The following is a 14,129-nucleotide window of genomic DNA, read 5'->3' as shown; positions in this document are numbered from 1 at the left end:
ATGAAACAAAGATGTTTGTGACTACTTTTATATCTTCCCTATCAGAGATAACAATCTCAAGCAAATCGTTACGATTTTACTCAACACGATAGAATCAGCAAGATCAGATCACACAATTACGAGAAAGTAGTATCGGTCTGGCTTCACAATCCCAATGAAGTCTTTAAGTCGTTAACCTGGTTTTTAATAAGAAACCAAAGGTTAAAGGAGAATCGACTCTAGCTAATACAACTAATATCACACAGGAGGTGTGGGGATTAGGTTTCCCAGTTGCTAGAGTTCTCCCTTATATAGTCTTTCAAATCAGGGTTTGCAATCAATGTTAGCTTAGTAACAAAGCATTCAATATTCATCGTTATATGAAAACCTGATTATATTCAAGCTAATATCTTTCAACCGTTGGATCGAAAACTTATCTTGTTACACACAAATGAAATGCACGATTTTAGGTTTGTGTAACCGTATCCAAACATGTACATTTGTTGGTTCAACAATAGTTAACCAAATGGTTAGCCATATGATCATTTTCATATCAACCATATTCTTCTTCACCATAACTAGTTTAAATTACTCAAATGAACTAGTTAGAGAGTTGTTCAATTGTATAAATCTTATATAACTATACAAGACACAATCGAAGCAAACACGATTTGATTCACTCGAATCGCTTCATGAACTTCATAGCCACGGTTTGCAATTTGCATTCCTTAGTTTATATAAATGTAAGTTCACAAATAACCCTCTTTAGATATAACCAACTCAAGTTAGCGGACTTAAGTTCCCGGAAGGAGTTCACAAACTCCACCAGATATTCTCGGGATGAGAACCTCCGCCAGTTCACGGACTGGGTTCGGAGACTGAGTTCCCAGCTCTTGTTCCGGTTTTCCTGATCAACAAAGTACGCATACTTTGGTTCAAGGAATAAGGACTTATACATATATGTGTTTCCACACAATGCTTATATCCAACAATGGTTATATAATCTAAACTCTCATTTCAATCATTAAAACATTCTTAGAGGACGTTATATAGTTGTTATTCACAAACTATTTTTTCGTCAAAGCCATTTTCAAAGTGATTGAAACATAACGTGACTTTCATCACTAGGTAAAGATGAACTTGGACAAAGCGAAAGCTTACCAACATATTTCGAGAAATAGATAAGCGAGATAAACTCGGATCGAAATAGAAAATGTGTATAATCAAAGTCTATATAGCAAAACGGCTTTTGTCTCAAGATAGGAGATAGAGTAGATAGACTTTTGAGTGATAGATAAGTTCAAGTCTCCACATACCTTTTAGTCGATGAAGTTCCACCAGTTCCTTGAGTAGTTCTTTGTCTTGTATGATGATCGCTATGGAGTTCTTGAGCTCAATTACACTTTATATCCTAGTCCGAGACTTAGATATAGTAGACTAGAAATCAAGACTTATAGTTTTGATCACTAACATTTACAACACATGCTTGAGAAAGCAACGCATGCGAGTTCGACCGGGCAGTGCTCTAACAGAAAGTATGTCTTTATTGTGACATTAAAGGACATGTTCGAAGGAAGTGAAAATTGAGTTTGGATGTTAATCATTTTGGTTGACTCCAACACACCTCATACTTAATTCTCAAAGGTGTAACTGATATTCGTATGTCTAAACTAATTGGCTTTAGGAATCGCCCTGGGAAATCTTCTAGGAAAATCAGCTCAATGTGCTCCTCTAATTTTCGAACCTGTTGTAGTAGTCTTACCCCAAATATTTCAAAGAAGTTTTAAAGGAATTTATCTCAATCTTGGATTCAAAATAACAATCAAGATGTGAAAAATGTATCTGAAGAAATCAATCACAATGGAGCTACAGAAGACAATCTGAAACTAATCATTGTATGATATAATGATCTCATTGACAGGCTGTCAAATTCCTCCGGACAAACTTATTCAGGTAAAGGTTCAAACTCCGCCTCTTACCTTGATGACAGTAAGTTTTATGATGATTTTTCACATCCAAAAGAGAATCTTCCAAAAATAAGAGGTAAAAAATGGTTTAAACAAAAACATAATCCATATAAAAGGGAAACCTTTTATATACCAATCCTATTGAGTTGAGTTCTCTCACTCTAGGTTATTTTTGTTTTATCAAGAATGTCTTCTCCTTCTCACACTTGCGATTTTTTGAAAGGATTTCTTGATAAGGGATCCAAGGCAAATAAGAAAAGAACAAATTGAACTTTAAGATCTTCCGGTTTCGAATTAAATAATATGTTCATATCAAATTTCACCAAATTCTTTAGCTTTGCTTGAAGAATAATTTCCATTTCACAACCTTCAACAATTTCTTCTTTCAGATTTTGTATTTATTTGAGATAATCACTTGTACAACTAGAATCAAGTTGGTCTAGCAAGTATTTATTCTCACTATGAAGTATGTCATATTTAACTTTCTCACTGAATAAAGTTCTTTTAGTTCACAAAGTTTCTGATTACATTCCCTAAGAAGTTTATTAGCAAGTGGATCTCCATGGTACACTTCTTCGTTGGAGTCAGAATCTGTGTCCGAAAAACATCTTCCAGAAGCTAATGAGAAATCGCATGTATATTCTGGATAATTGTCAGACATATCATCAAGAGTTGGGAGAGTTGCAGTGTATGCTGGTTGTCGATGGTCCCTACTAGGGCATACAGAAGACAAGTGCCTGAAACCACGACAGTTGTAGCAACATCATTATTAGGACATATTGTATCTTTAGAAAATATCTCTTTCTTGTTTCTCAAGATTTTTCTAAATTGTCTTGGAGTATCAACCTTAGTATCTGGCAGATCAGATTTATCCTTAGAGGATTCAGTATTGTCTGCAGCTTTGAGAGAAGTCACCTCTTTTTCAGACCGGTGTCCATTATCAAATATCTTTAACTTTCGAACGAGGGTGTTTCTGTAAAGTGTTGAAATATCGTTTGCTTCATCGGTGGCATGTTTCTTAGACTCTTATCTTGATGGTAAAGACCTGAGAATTTGGCACACAATATCTTTCTCGGGAATAGTTCTTCCTGACGAATATGAGGAGTCAACTATCTAAGAGAGTTTTTGGTTAAATTCATCAAAGGTTTCATCATCAGACACACGAAGGTTTTCCCAGTCAGATGCTAGGTTTTAAAGCCTTGCTTATTTCTATGCAGTATTCCCTTCAAATACGATCTGCAAGATATCCCAAGCTTCTTTCAAAGTTTCACATGTAGTCATGTGATGTTGGAGATCTTAGCTTATGGCACATTCAACCCATCAGAAGTTTTCTTTGCAACACTGATTTCAGCTTCACTATATGTAGCTATGTCCTTAGAAACAATATTCTTGCCTTCACGAACTGTTGGAGGAACATACCCCTTTACAACAAGTGTCCATGTATGAAAGTCACGTGCTTGTAAGAAGGAGGGAATAGTTATTTTCCTACATAAGTAATTAGTGCCATGAAATCCTGGTGGTACGTAAATTGAACTTGGTTGATATAAGTTCATATTCATGTCTATAGGTTCGAATTGCTACAAACACATAGTTATTAGGTCTTTACGGTGTTTTTCTGCTCTGATACCACTTGAAAACGCATGGGGTACCAAATACACCACCAAATTTTTCGTTCGGGAACCTATATGAACAATCCTTGTACAATATATACGTTTGGTTATAAAACTGTATTTAAGTTCGGATATGAAACTGTATTTAAGATCGTTTTAACAAGATAAACCTAGTATATACCCGAACTGTTCACGAACTGAATTCCAACAAGAACAAGTCTTGTAATTTATATTTCAAGATCCAAACTCAACAAGCTAGTCTTATAGGTTCCGTAAAATTGAGTTAATACTATCTAGGTTTAAATACGTACGACCAATGATATTTCAATTATAAAGATAAAAAAATATAATGCGGAAAATAAATAACACAGACACCAAGGATTTTTGTTAACTAGAAAAACCCCGGGACCTGGTCCAGATTGAACATACACTGATTATAAGCTGTTATACCAATTACCTACTACCTATTTGGACCAGATGTAATACCTACTTCAGTTATACTCGCGTACCTGTATAAATCCTAGCAGAACACCAATTCTCTTTAGGAATTCTTCTCTTAAATCTTCTAGCAAAACACCAATTTTCTTTAGAAGTTACTCTTGAAGATCTTCTGGCTGAACACCAATTCTCTTCAGAAGATACTCCTCAACAATTAGGTTATGAAACCGTAAACCTAATTGAATCTTCCTTACAAGATCACATAGAAAATACTAGGGTTATATTGCTCTATCAAATCTCGGGTTAATCAAAAACACCTAGGAACAGATTCCGTAACTACCAAAGAAGATAGCTTCTCTATGTTTTACGATCCCCAAGTAAAGTCTTTTGAAACCTCACTCTTGTTCGTGAAGAACAAAGATATGGAAAACAACCTTATGCAACCAAAAACAATTTTCCAAGAGATAGGTTGTGTGGTTACATGAAATATCTATTTATAATGAATGATCAAGTCTAGGTTGCTCGGAAAAAAAAAGCTACCTTGTCTAGGTTAGGAAACACCCATATACTTAACCAAATAGGCTTTTAGTCACGTATTCACGGTTTAGGTTCGCGAACTGTTGCAAAAAGTTTGTGTACAATTTCCTATTCACGAATTTCCTTACGAACACATAATAAATGTTTCTTTAATAAATTACTCATAACCTCTTCGTTATGACTCGAAATTGAGTGATTCTTGGCTCGTCCAATACGTAGTCTCATTTACTACAACACAAGGACCTTTCTAGTAATAAAGGTCATTATCAAAAAATTCATGGGCTCAAATATCCTCCAATGTATATATAAATATATATTTACTATCATAGAAGTTGTTCCATAGAGTGAGCACTTGTTTCGATAGATAGAGAGGTATGATAAACAAGAGAATCAAGTATTTGTTACTAACCTTTAATGAAGTTCTCCATAGTCTTTGTGTGGTCTTCAATATTTATTCTTAAAGGATAGATTTGATTCAATACTTTATTTCTTAAACCCAATCTAGTCTGAAACCGACTATAGTAAACTAAATCAAGAATGCGTTTTGTCAGCTAGATTTGATAACTAACTTGGCATACCATGCTAGTGGGTTAAACCAAGCATTGTTCTAACAAAAATCATGCAGGTGATTGCACAATTTCTAAAAGTTGCAACCTTTATAGTGCAAGAAAATACAAAAGAAAAAAAACATTGATGAAATAATAATAATAATAATAGTACCATAAAAAACCAAACATAAATTTGTAGGTTTCCAGACCCAATCAAACAAATGATTTCAATTTATCAGGGAAAACACCAATACAATTGAGCGGGAATTCCTTCATTGGATCTTTTCAAAAATTTGTAATCTTTACAATTTATGCAGGTGATTGCATCGGAGCTTGACAACAACATTAAGTCTACCAAACATTAAAGAGTGGATATGATGTGCTAAGATTACCTTGTATGATTAACGAAAAAGGTCATCCTAAAGTCTTATATCAAAACTTTTCAACAAAACCAAACTTTATACAATCATTAATGAATATTTTCATGATTCTAATAAAAAAATACTAATAAATCTAAATACCTAATTGCTTCGTTGCATCCATCCGATTACAACAACCCTAAAAAGATGCAAATTTTAGATTCTGATTCAATCAATCCATATTTCTGATTCTATTTTTAGAAAACCGAACTCAGTACAATCAAATTCAAGGAGCTATATGATAAGAGCTTAAAATACATCATTTGAATGTAAATTTCTTACGCTTTTCTTAGCTATTTATCTTGTATTTTTTGTGTATTACGCTTTTTTTTTATTTTGTAGGTTTATTGGAGTCATGTGACAAGAAAGAAGGCAATTGGTGTCTCGATTCATTATTTACGTGTTGATGCACTTGAAGTGTAGCAATGACACACATTTCCGGTCCTTTGGATTACAGAGAGCAACCAAGTGAAATAGCTGGGATTACTGAAGCACCAGCCATCTAATACTAGGGGAAGTCCACTAAACCTATAGCTCGGAAAGTACAAGAGCACCTGGGTCTGTACCAGGCCCATCATCTTCTATACCTTATGACCTAGCAGCTGAAGACTAGGTTGAGCAGTGCGTTTCACGACCATTTCCTGCACTCCGCGTCCCCGAAGAGCTACTAATTCTCACTGCCGCCAAGGTTCCTGCCAAACCATAAGTTTGTTATTGCGCGCCAAGGGTTTGGTCAGTTTTCAAAGCAGAAATGAAGAACATGTACTCGAGTCTGGGTATTGTTTGACCGGAATAACAGGGAAGAAGACAACTCCCTGTCGTTCATTGCAGCTGAATAATGGAAATGAACATAGTAGAGTCAAGGTTTTTTAGGAGTCTGTGGAGTCGAGGAAAGATGGCTTAAACATCTAACTCGAATTGCAATCATATTTCAATAGGAATTTGGCCTTGAAAGTTCAGTAAGAAACCAACCTGGGAAGATGATACTGCTGCTATCTGATTGAAGTAATAAATGTGTGTGATTGAATATGCTTGTAATCATCAATTTGCAGGGAAGGAGATGGAATGATCATACAAATCAAGAAGGAGTTCATCTCTTAATTACCAGTTTCTGGCGCACAAGATGTTCGATAAAAATCCTGGCTGAAACTCCTGTTTTCCTGCAGTTTTTATTGCTCTGAACCAAGCTCTGTGTCACTGTCACTGATGAGCTATGTGTTTGTGAGTCTGCGATGAGGGTTAACAATGGTTTCGAGAGGGAGAAGAAATGGACAAGTGCTGGGAGTTCGAATTCACTTTGGGTCTGTGTTTAAAACCGAGAAAACAACCAAGGAATTCAAGTTACAAGAGTTTTGAGCAAAGTTTGGCGACAAGTCAGGAAAGAAGTGACAGAGTTTTACTGCCTAGAATTCAGTCCCAAGTAATGAAGTAAGGTTGATTCCGTATGATGAATGGCTGGGATATGAGCTAATTTAGAGTTTGAGACAAATTAGGAAACATGGGTTGTCATCTGTTTTTGAAATTCCAGGGTTTGAGTAAGCTATATAAGAAGAACAAAGGCTGAACTGAGGGGATATATCCAATACCCTCTTACCACCGCCGTTCACAGCCAAAAGAGAGGAGCTTTTGCTCCTCTCCAAACCCTTCCATCACCACCATCTCCATTACCATCAGCATACTCTACATATCCACCAGTGCATACCATCCATCACCATTCCATTTCATACACCCATCACATCCAGTCTACCTGCATACCACCTCCATATCAACAGTTTGCAGCTCCTCCTTCCACCTCATCTGCATACACCATCATCTACCACCTGCATCCACCTTTACCACCAGTCCATGTCCACCTGTATCTCCACCTGCATCTCCACCAGCATATACCACCAGCACTTCAGGGTTGGCAGTTCACAGACCACAGAAAGCTACAGGACCAAGCCAGCAGCAGCAGCCTCCACTTCGCAACCACCACTGACATCCCACCTGTCCACCAGCAGCTGTTCATTCTCACCATTCTATCGACATTCACAATTATCGCCATAAGCTGCTGGGATTTGCTGTTTTGGTTTGAGTTTTAATTTGTCTTCTTTGATTGTTATAGCCATAAACTCCACTGCGATGTTCAGCTAAATTCTTGTTTGGTTAGGAATATTTTGAATCTATGTGACTTGTCTTTTGATATTTTATCCAAATTTGATCTTTCTTCTGTATATTGTTTTATTGCTTGTCTTTTACTATGCTTATGACCCTGAATTGTTTGCGAGTTATTTGAGTGGAAAATTAGACAACTTGTTTGCAATTCTAATGCTAGATTATTGAGCCGTAATCCGTAATTGTTGTGGTGATTTAATCATAAGTAGCAAAGCATCAACGTTGCAATGGGATGTTGTGGATTTTGATGTGTATTTGACAACCCTAAGTTAACATGTCGAACTTACGAGCATGTGATTAGGATCAATCCGACTCATAGAAAATACTGGTTAGTTAAGTTACACTAGAGAGCTTATTCAAAGTGGCTTGATTGACTAGACACGAGTAGAGAACTTATTCTACGAAGTGACTTTAGAGTTTAATGGACTTGTTGAACTTATAACTTGTCTAGAATTGTTAATAAACGTATTTTGAAGAAGATTCATGTTCACTAATGGAGAAAGACCCCCTAATCATTCTCATCCTCATTATTTTCTTTAATATTTGTTTTATAGTTTTTGCATATTCATATTTTCAGAAATTTAATAAACAACTCTAGCTCAACTCTCTTTTAGGAACGAACCCGCTTATCCTTGTGCTGCTTGTTAGTGTAAGAAGAGTAAGGAATATATCTTTTTCGTGAGTTTGACACTTCGTCACTATATCAGAGAAGCAAGTAGGAATCAAGATCAAATTTAGTTATGTTTTTTTCTTGTGCATGGGCAGAGAGGATGTTACCAATCCTAATGCTATTTTAGGATATTAGTTCAGTCTAATCCTATCGAGTTGTATTACACCTCCATTAGTTCTCAAATTAACAGATATTTTTAGTAAAGGCGTTAGTTCTGCAAGATCCCTGTTTTTAAGAGACAAATTAAATATTCTATATTCACTCTTCTCGATTTGAGATGGGCTAATAGTGAGTCTAGTAAATCGAGTATGATTTAAGAGTAGTTAAGGCATGAGTATTAAAGTAATTGCTTAACTGTCATTTTACTTGTCATGTTATTACATAGTACAGCTGCAGGTTACCTCTGGTAAGTGACCGACAGTTATATGTTTTGTCCGATTTATTCCTTTTTATACTCTGCTATTGTTTAAAGTTTGTATTTTTTTTGAGAACTACCAAGGGTTGTCAGTGGGTCCGGATCCTCCCCGGTGCCACTCAACTCGGACCCTACTTATAAAAGTCGGGTCCGGTTAAGGGTGCATAGGAACCGAGCCGGACCGGCGGACCGTCCCAGAATCGGTGAAACCGTACCTGGTTTTGTACCGAATCGAGGAAGGGGGTACAGATACCGGTCCAAAAAATAGGAACCGGGGCTAAGCAGGTACAGGTACACGGTCCTTCCCTAGTCCCGTATCGTCCCGGACCGAATGTACCGAATAATTCTAACTATTGGATTTAGGGGTAGTAGACTACTTATAGCCGTTAGATCTAGGGGTGGTATATATAGAATATCTTGGCTAGGGTTTCTTATTTTCCTCTTTTTTTTTCGGTCTTCTCTCTCTGAGAAAGAGAAGAAGAACTCCATTAGAGTTACAGCCTTACAGGGAAGATTTCTTCTCTTCTCCATACTTCAACTCCACGAACACCACCAGTTACACTGTATTTCACTCTCGATCCAGAAGAAAAAGAAGAAAAAATCAATGATTAAATCGTTTCTATTGTAAGTTCTTTTTCCTTTTTTTCTTCTTCAATTTTAATCATTTTCTATTCGTTATTGTGTTTAAATCGTTTGATTTGGACTACTGGGTTACTTGATTTTTGTTAATTTGAGCTTTATGTTGATTTTTGATAACCAATTGGTTGCAACTGGATTAACTTAATTTAGGGTTTCACAGGGTACGTTATCTCGCCAAGGAGAAGACGAAGGGAAAAGATTCAAGGAACAATCCAACTCAGAAATTTTTAGCCAAGAGTAAGTTCATCAAAATCTTTGCTTTTAATCCTTTGAAATCTTCTTATGTTTCATGAATTTCAATTGAATCAATTGTTTTTTATCTGTGTTGGTGAACTTGGTGGTTAACGAGTCTCTGGTTGAATGTGTCTGTAGATGGAATTCAAATGAATTGGATTTGGTTTGTTTTTTTGTAGTTTGATAAGATTTTGTTGGTTTATTGATGTGTATATGCTTACTGCTTTTTGATTGCACCAATGTCTCTGCATAGTTGACTGCTTCTTGGAGTAGTCATGCTCTCCAGTTTCTCTTGTTCTTTTCATCATCCACAGACCCAAATGGGGCTTCTTTATATTTAACCGTCAATTCAATTTAAGTAATTGTATAAATTTATAATGTTGAAATAAGATTTCTGAACTCAGGCTTAGGATATCTGTGTTTATTAGGTGGTGAAAATGTGTCATTCGATGGCATTTTGACTTTTAGAAATTATTGAAATGAAGAATCAATAGGTACTGTCACTGAGAAGTTAATGTGAATAGGTTTTGTGTTGCTTAATTTTTGTATCCTTTGCTAAGGAATTGTGAATAGGCTTAGTGATTGAGTTGAATTGTGATCAATGTTTCTAAAAAACAATATTGAACTTGAAGAAGGTAACATACTAAAATATACTGATATACATATTACATTACTACTTGTGTTTGGCAGTAATAGACATAGACTAATAATTACTAACTGCTATTACTTTTTTTTCCAGCGTTACTTGGTCCTATCAATAATAATGCCACCCCAGTGCTGCTGCCATGGAATAGAAGATCAAGACTTCGTATTTGTCATTGCCACCACTGTCCAGTCATTTCTACTGCAGCACTGCTACTTGATAATGCCACCACCAGTGCATTGTTTGTGTTGGTTAAGACAATAAAAGTTAAGAATTAAGACTATTGTAGTATTGTTTGTGTTGGTCAGTGTGTGTGTTTGTGTGCTACTGCTACTTGTTCTTTATTCAGATTTTCAAGACTTTGGTTGTTTGGCACTTTGGTTTGCTAGTATTATTGCTACTTACTAGTTGTTACTTTGTTCTTTGATTGAGATATTGCTTAATATATTGAAAAACAGGTAAAACAGGTACTTAGATTGTCTGGAAAAATGACAGGAAAATATGTCTGAAAAAGTACCGATTGGTACCGGAACGGTACCTGGTACCGTACGTGTACCGAATGGTACGGAACCGAGGTACAAGGTACAGGTACCGGTCCAAAATTTTGGAACCGAGGATAGGGAGGTACAGGTACTCGGCCTCGGCAAGAACCGAGCCGAACCGTACCATGTGCACCCTTAGGTCCGGTTCCTAATGGTTCAGGGTCCAGTTCCTAAATTTACGGACCCAACACCGGACCCGTTAAAAATCCCGGATATCCGTCATTTCTGAGTACCCGTTGGTTATTAAGAAAATTATAAAAATATCAAAAACTTAATATATGTTTTATTTTTGGCTTGAATCTAAATTATTTTTATATAAATTTATGATTTTTTTCTTATAAATATGTTAAATTTAATCCATGAATTGTGACAAAACAATTATTGGGAGCCTAGCGACAAGCTGCGCCCCCAACACCCTTTTGAATTGCTACACCTAATCTATGAATTTTTTCTTTTTGTTAACTTTAGAATTAGTATCGTGCTTTTAGAAAGGAAATTCTTCAACCGTTTCAAGAACATTGTAGTCTCCCCACCAAGCTCACCTAAAGTTGTAAAAGCCAAGGTGCGAAAACCATATCCATGAGCTGAACAAATATCAAGGTATTTGTTCTGCTTACGTTCTACGTCATGTGATACAACCACACCAGGGAAAAAATGTTGCATATCCTTACAAGCAACAGGTGAAACACCAATCACATCAAAACAAGTATCACGTCTGTTTTCCCAGTTGTAAACCAGGATATCTGCGGGTCTAGCTTCTCCACAATCACGAGAAAGGAACCCCAATGAAGTCTCAGTTTTGGCATGTACCCCAACTCTGAAACAAATATCAGACAAGGTATATATCATGAAAAAGGTCATGACGAAATCTGAGACCAATCTCATGCGCACAGTGTAAGGCGTGATACCCAAAGATATCCATATCTTTACCGCAACAGAGACAGGGACTATCTTTAGCAAACGATGGTATTTCAGGACTATATCCAAGAACAACACTAAATTGATGAGACCCAATCTTTTAGCCCAAGCTATCAATTGGGATGGCTAGCAGATAATATTGTGCATGCTTGGTCTTGTTACTTTTCCATAATTCCAGGTCATGCTGTACTTTGTGGGCATCTATTTCATCACAACATCAAAGTATAACACTGCCAATTTACTCAAGGGATGGGGGGCAGTATCGTCAACGCAGAAAGATGATGGATCAAGACCACGTGCATAAGTGAATGAATCCAAAGCAAGCCCGTAAGTAGGGCTCGCACCACAGATTCCAGAGTTGCGTAAAATTTCACCTTGTAGCTACTGAGTTTGTATGCAAGAAGTTAGATAAAAATATTCCATGGTATCCTCCATAGTGTACAAACCAAGCCCACCTTTATTGATAGGCAAGGAAGCAATACAAAATTGTAGGTAACCAAATCCTGGTCCATCCCCAGTAACAACCTACCAGATAAAATTAGAGAGATGACTATCAAAAATAGCTTGCACATCTTTCACAAAAGATGGAACAGTTATACGTAAGGTGAAATAAATCCTTGAGACACCATAACAATTACGTAATAGTTGCAACTCGCACTGAGGATCGTCTAACTTGTGTATAACCTCCATCAGCTGTACTGTTTGTTGACACGAGCAAAGACCATTTGGTTGCAGAAGTTGGGATCAAAACTGACAGGGCCTCCAAGAAGCTCAACCCCAACAGCCGGTCTATCAACGTCTAAAGGAAAGACAGAATCCGCCGTACTCCTTGGATCTGATGTAGGCCAGAAAAACTCAGTTTTCCGGATGTTAAGATCAAGCTCACGAGACCTCCCTTCGGATCTAATAATCTGCAGAGCTTTGGAAACCATGAAAGTGTCACCTATAATGGTTCCATCATCTAAATACCATGACTGTAAATCTAAATTGCAGGACTGTGATATCTTTAAAACCATATGATGCAGAGTTAGATCAAAGAGAATGGGCCCCAAAGGATCTCCTTATTGTACACCTTGTGCTGAAGAGAGAGTAGCAACACCATAATACAACCTAATTGGATTCGAGTAGAAAAACTAAACCCACCTAGAAATAGTGGCGCATTCACGTCTTACCTCAAGTATCATGGCAGTTCTATCAACAAGATTAAAGGCATTTCGAAAATCCACCAGCAACATAGATTGAAGTAAGTGTACTCTTCTCATTTAGGATACGGTTGGTTGAGTGCAGATTGGGTTCACCTCCGCATGGAACCCCAACCCAAACCTAGAAATCACTAAGGTATTTGTTCACGTCCTTACTGACGCTAATAGCAACCACCTTAGACACCAACCTCCTCCAAATAGTGTCTACATCAATAGGGCGAATCCCACCCCTTGGTTTGACTAAAGGTGTGAGAGGCGGACTGGCAATAAACTCACCTAGATGAAAAGGGCATCTACGAGCCAGTACAAGATTAACAACAACAGTAATAGAGGCTAGCAAATCATCCGCAATAACAGCAACCGATCCACTCATCGCATCCAACATGGTATGAAAGCGGTGCTGTCAATTTATTATTGTTTATTTATGAATGCAGTAAGTAAAGATCAAATATAAGAAAAATAAAATAAATGAAAAAAATCAAAACCAAAACTAGCGACGTTTTTCTGGTCGTCGACTTATGCTTATTTTAAAAACTACTGGTAATAAGCTTTATCGTATAAAACCTAACTTAAATATCAAAATTACGTCGGAAAGAAATAAAAAATATCAAAATTTATTAAATCCAACCATTCTTAAGAACTCTATTATTGGCGCTTTGAAGTAAATGGTATTTTGGGGGCTTTTTAGGGTCATGAAATAATAAATGAAGCTATCCCTTCTCACATCATAACCCTAATGTCTATTATACCCTTACTTAAATTTCACTATTCATAAAAAAAAATCCTAAATCCTAATCTATAATCTTCTTCTTCTCCTTCTCTTTTCATTGACAAGTCATAATGAAGATGATGATCATGATTTCATCATGATGAAGATCATAAAAAAAAACTAAAAATTTATTATCTTCTCCCATCCTTCTCTTCTCATTCATAAATTATGATGAAGATGATGAGCATAATTTCATCGTGATGAGGATGATGATCATAAAGAAAACCCAAAACTACTTTCTTCTCATTCAAAGATCTAATAAAGATGATGATCATCATAAAAAGATAAAACTAAGAAAATCCACCATTTATTTTTGTTTTAAATGGTTATAAAAATCCAATTCGATGAATTTCGGGTAATTTTTTTTTTCTGAAGATGTTTACGGCTGGGAGTTCTTAGATACCCAACCGAGAGTCCATATTGCGTCTTGGTTTTCCCAACCATT

The sequence above is a fragment of the Papaver somniferum genome, chromosome 2, assembly GCF_003573695.1.
Source record: "Papaver somniferum cultivar HN1 chromosome 2, ASM357369v1, whole genome shotgun sequence".
Taxonomy (NCBI): Eukaryota; Viridiplantae; Streptophyta; class Magnoliopsida; order Ranunculales; family Papaveraceae; genus Papaver; species Papaver somniferum.
Note: the sequence above shows the minus strand (reverse complement) of the source record.